The following is a 5,000-nucleotide window of genomic DNA, read 5'->3' as shown; positions in this document are numbered from 1 at the left end:
AAGAGTCGGTAGCCAGACATAGCTTTAATAAAACTAACGAATCTTTAATGTAAAATTACTCTCTCTCTCTCTCTCTCTCTCTCTCTCTCTCTCTCTCTCTCTCTCTCTCTCTCTCTCTCTCTCCACCCTTACCGTTGGCGTTGGACGCGAGGACGAGGACGACGACGATGAGGAGTTGAAGGTGTAGGTGGATTTGGAAGCCTAGGTGGGTTACAGGTAGAGGTGATGCTGGAGGTCGTGGTGGTGGTGGTGCTGGTGGTGCTGACCCTCGTGGTGGTGGTGGTTGCGGGGTTTCAAAGGTCAAGTTGTTTCAGTGCGATTTTTAAATATCTGCGCCACCTGGTGAGACGATTTGGCACTTTTGTTGTTGTTGTTATTCTTGGCCACATGTTGTTTTCTTATTCTCTCTTTCTTGCTTTCTTAAGCCTTGTTTCACTATCTCACTTTCTTTACACTTGATAGACAGACACACAGAAGAAAGAAAATAACAAGAATAGGTTCAAAGAATAGATAAAGATAGACAGACACAAATAGACAGATAAACTGACACAAGAAAAGTAGATATATACGTGTAAAGAAAAAAAGATGAAGTCAGAGAACGAGAGGGACAAAAGTGTAATGAGAAAATAAGTCTGGGAAGGAAGATGAGATTAGAAAAGAAAATGTGGAAGAGGATTAAGAGAGAGAGAGAGAGAGAGAGAGAGAGAGAGAGAGAGAGAGAGAGAGAGAGAGAGAGAGAGAGAGAGAGAGAGAGAGAGAGAGAAGAAAAAAGGATGAGAAAAGAAAGAGATGAACAGGCAGAGAAAAGGAAAAGTTGAATGCAAAGATAAAAGAATAAAGAGCAGGAAACAAGAGGAGAAGCTGAAACAAGAGGAGATAAGAGGAAGAGGAAGAGGAGGCTTAATGTACGGCCTCTTGATGATTTTATTTACTTACTTCCACTCAAGTCTTTTTCTTTTCCTTTGTACCTTTTCTCACCTTCCTCCTTATGTCCTCTTTGTTTATGTATCTATGTTGTTATTCCTCTCCGTCTGTCTCTTTTTCAAACCTTTTGTGTCTTCTCAACTTCCTCCTTTACTTCCTTTTTATGTGTCTATTTATTCCTCTCTGTGTTATTAACCCGGTAGCTGTGGGATCATGTTTTAAAGGCCCCTCGAAGCGAGAAAAATGAAAAAAAATCATCATTCACACAAACCATTTCATAAAATATATTAATGCATGTGTGATCAGTTTATGCATCATCTATTTTGGGGGGTTTATATCATGGCAAAAATTTGGCGCGTCGCTGGCAGTACATGGTAAAGCCATAAATTTAGCCTGTCGCTGCTACCAGGCTAATCTCCTCTCAGTCTGTCTTTTTACTCTAACATTTCTTTCGTTTTTCTCACCTTCCTCCCTGTCCTCCTCTTTATGTCTGTGTCTATTTATTTATTCCTCCATTCTCGCGTGATCTTCCTTGCCTCTTCCTCATTGTTTCGTCTTCCTCGGGCCAGAACAAAAGCCGGAGCAACAGTCGCTTGAGCAAACACACACGCGCGCACACACACACACACACACACACACACACACACACGCGTTCCCTGTATCCGTGTATCTCTCCTCACTCGCCTTCGCCTCGCCTTCACGACTTCGCGAAAACCTGCGACGAGAAGCAAAGGTTCACTCGTGTTATTTGTTTTCTCTGCGTCCCTCGACTCGTATTGACACTTAAGCAACAACAACAACAAGAACAACAGAAACAGCAACAACAAGAACAACAGAAACAGCAACAGAAACAATAACAAAAACTGCAACATAACAATAAAGGGAATGAAAGAGGAAGTGTTATAAAAAGGAACGTAAATTATAATATGACTAATTGTATAACTAAGGTTTGTTTTTATAGTTTCCTTTATCGTATTTATGTGGGGTGGGGGGGGGGAATAGGTAGGTAGGTACGGGAGAGAGAGAGAGAGAGAGAGAGAGAGAGAGAGAGAGAGAGAGAGAGAGAGAGAGAGAGAGAGAGAGAGAGAGAGAGAGAGAGAGAGAGGATGGTAGCTGGATTGTCATCCACGCGCGCTCACCCACCCACACACACCCACACACACACACACACATTCCCTCCAGCACCACCATATTGTTTTCCTAACGTAGAGGAAGAAAATATGTGGAAACCTTTTATATATAACTTTTGAGGAAAGAAAAAATAAAAATAAGTTCAAAAACTAAAATATAGAAGGAAATCGGGGAATAGAATAAACACGTGAGAAATTATTGAAGAAAGGGGAAAAAATAGCACCTTTCTCTGACGTGAATGTGACTGATTATTGGACAGGTAAAAAGACAGGCAGAGGAGAACCTAATGGTCACTTCTTGACACCTTGCGTCACCTCAAGGCACTTCTAACAAGATTGAAAAAAAAGGAAAGCGTATACTCCAAAAAATGTAGGAAAGAAAAGAACAGGTAACAAAAGGTGGACAAAAAAAATCAATGATCACTTCCTTTACCTGTCAATCACCTCAACCTACTACTCAACCAAACAAAACAAGACGAACACTTAACACAACACAACCCAAAACAATTAACGAGTAAACAAAAAGCGAGGGAAAGGGAAGATGAGGGTCAAAATAAGAAAAAAAAAACGGTTCAGAAGGGGCTAGGGGGCGCTTGTCTCATCTCCTGCTCATTACCTCTTAACAACAACAGTAATATTGACGCCACATAATAATGAGTCTTGTAGTAAAAAAAAAGTTACAATGTCTTTATATCCACTGGAGGCACTGTCCGCGGCACGCACGACCCGGCACTCCAAGGGGCGGCGCGGCACTGCAGGGCACGAGGGTTGGCACTGAGGGTCGCCGAGGGGAGGGCCGCGAGAGGCTGAGGCGAAGCGGGAGAGCCGAGGTGAAACACCCTTTCTGCACCACGTCCAGCCAGACACTGACACTGAGAAGTGAGAACGCCTGCCCACAGTGCTCACACATCCTCCTCCTCCTCCTCCTCCTCCTCCTCCTCCTCTTCTTCCTCTTCTTTTTCCTTTTTATAGGTGTGTGCGTGTGTGTATGTGTGTGTGTGTGTGGGGGGGGGGGGGACATGTGAACGAAGGCAGGTGTTTGTTTGCATGTACGCGTGTATGAGTTACCTGCCTTGAGTTTACACACACACACACACACACACACACACACACACACACACACACACACACACGGATCACTTTCCCCATAACCAGTCTCCCCTCACCCCCATCATCACAATTACGTCACATATTCTTTCATCTCTTACCCTCTTCTTGCTCGTCTTCTTCCCAAACCCTCTCGTTTCACCCTGTTTTCACACTCTGTTTTATCCTTTTCCCTCACTTGCTCTCCCTCCTTTCTGCTCCTCCCTTTCTTCAGACTGTGTTACCTTATTTCCCTTCTTATTCTACCCTCCAATGCCCACTCTTCCCCTCACTCCAGTGCTTATACCCTTTCCCTCTCCACCTTTCCTATGTAGTCTTCTCTCCTCCTGTTCCCTTTTCGTGTCTATCCCTATCCCTGCCTTCCCTTCTTCTCCCACTTAATCCTCATCTTGACCATCTCCCTTTTCCCTCTCCATCCCCTTCCCTTTCCCGTCTCCTCTTATCTTCCCTGAGCTTAGTCCCTCCTCCATTGTGTCCCGAAATAATAACAACACATACATCATGAATGGGAAACCTCTGCAGGCTATGCAGGAGGAAAAGAATCTTTGGGTCACTATCAGCAGTGACCTGAAACATGCGAATCACTGTAAAAAAGCATATAACAAAGCCAACACTTTGCTAGGGTTCATAGCGAGGAACTTCGAGTGTAAAACGCCAGACGTGATGCTATCTTTGTATAATTCCATGGTAAGACCGCAACTCGAATATGCAGTGCAGCATTGATCTCCTAATTATAGAAGGGACATTGATTTACTGGAAAGGATTCAAAGACCCGCCACGAAAATTATTCCAACTTTAAGGGCCCAACCGTACGAGGAACGACTCAAGCGACTCAATTTCTTTACATTGGAGAAAAGACGCCTACGAGGGGATATGATTCAAGTAGTTTCTCCACCTACCCACTCGGCACAATCTTCCAAACAACTATCCCCTATTCTTCGACAACACTCAGCTATCACCTTCTTCAACACTAAACATTCTAGGTATATCCTTAACTCAAAATCTCAACTGGAAACTCTATATCTCATCTCTTACTAAATCAGCTTCCTCTAGGCTGGGCGTTCTGTACCGTCTCCGCCAGTTCTTCTCCCCCGCACAGTTGCTAGCCATTTACAGGAGCCTTGTCCGCCCTCGTATGGAGTATGCATCTCATGTGTGGGGGGCGCTCCACTCACACAGCTCTCCTTGACAGAGTGGAGTCAAAAGCTCTTCGTCTCATCAGCTCTCCTCCTCAAACTGATAGTCTTCTACCTCTCAAATTCCGCCGCCATGTTGCCTCTCTTTCTATCTTCTATCGATATTTTCATGCTGACTGCACTTTTGAACTTGCTAACTGCATGCCTCCCCCCCTCCCGCGGCCCCGCTGCATGCGTCTTATGCTCATCCCTATACTGTCCAAACCCCTTATGCAAGAGTCAACCAGCATCTTCACTCTTTCATCCCTCACACTGGTAAACTCTGGAACAATCTTCCTTCATCTGTATTTCCTCCCGCCTACCACTTGGACTCTTTCAAGAGGAGGGTATAAGGACACCTCTCCTCCCGAAATTGATCTCTCTTTTGGGACACTCCTTTGATCTCTATTCAGGAGCAGTGAGTAGCGGGCTTTTCTTTTTCTTTACGCCTCTGAACTGTCTCCTTAGCTGTAAAAAAAAAAAAAAAGTCTTCAAATACTTGAAAAAGTTCAATAACGTCGATAACTTCAGATTCTTTCAACTACAAACCAACTCAAGAACTAGAAATAACGGTTTGCCCATTCAGTCGAGTCGATGCAACACAGGCATTGGACAGAGTTTCTTTTCGAACCGAGTCATCCGCCACTGGAACAATTTTCCCTCA

The sequence above is a fragment of the Eriocheir sinensis genome, chromosome 1 (genome assembly GCF_024679095.1).
Source record: "Eriocheir sinensis breed Jianghai 21 chromosome 1, ASM2467909v1, whole genome shotgun sequence".
Classification (NCBI taxonomy): domain Eukaryota; kingdom Metazoa; phylum Arthropoda; class Malacostraca; order Decapoda; family Varunidae; genus Eriocheir; species Eriocheir sinensis.
Note: the sequence above shows the minus strand (reverse complement) of the source record.